This window comes from Opisthorchis viverrini (genome assembly GCF_000715545.1).
Source record: "Opisthorchis viverrini unplaced genomic scaffold opera_v5_445, whole genome shotgun sequence".
In the NCBI taxonomy this organism is placed as follows: Eukaryota; Metazoa; Platyhelminthes; class Trematoda; order Opisthorchiida; family Opisthorchiidae; genus Opisthorchis; species Opisthorchis viverrini.
Genome location: NW_008752107.1, coordinates 1 through 906, shown reverse-complemented (window position 1 = coordinate 906; position 906 = coordinate 1).

Genomic DNA, 906 nt, shown 5'->3' with positions numbered 1-906 from the left:
ACTTTTGCGCCAAAATGTTGCATTTTGTTGTGTATGTGCTCAAACCAAGAACTATTCTAAGCTGCGTTCATATTTTTGCAGCTCACCAAATTTCATTGTCCACTGAAGCAATCATACCTCTGGCGGAAAAGTCTGGTGGAATAATTTCCCAGCATCACTGAGATCCCGGGATGCCTAAATGGGGCTCGAAAGTGTGGACTGGTATCCTGAACTCAGTTTCTCGATTGATTTAGTCTAACAGGGACATGTCATAGCCTTCGAAAATTCTATTCCATTGTGCGAATACTGAGCGCCGGTGTGCGGTCATCATCTGAATTCCACTTAACCTCATCCCACAACCGCCCCCACCCACAAGCCAACAAAGACCAACGAGATCTACCAACGTCAATCACGATGAATCAACAACTGAGGCACATTGAAGCGGAGGATAAAGGAAACAAACCCGATCAGAACTAATTTGAAACTCTTCCAACCCATCAATTCACGATTTTTGCAACCACACTAGCCGACAAGAGCCGTCCATTGATACTAAACACTGATCTAGTGTGATAATCTGGAGAGGAATTACTGATTGGTTCCACGTCTGTCACATAACTTGGCCAATTTGGTGACCTGTTCACTTGGCCTGATGAAGCCTTTGTGTCAAAAGCGAAGCGCTGCCCAAATAAAAGATTGTTTGGCAAACGCTTCTCACATGAGTCCTTTGTATAAGATATTTGGTCATCTTAAACCTGAACAGGCACGAAACGCCTATTACCATCAATACCTACAGTAGAAACGTGCCCACAGATATGTGTGAAATCCTTCGACCGTCGTTGGCTGTACTCGGGATCGCCTTAACCTCTAGCATGACCTGTCAGAACGAAGTGAGTGCAAAAGACTGGGCCTTACCGTGGTGTGACGGTT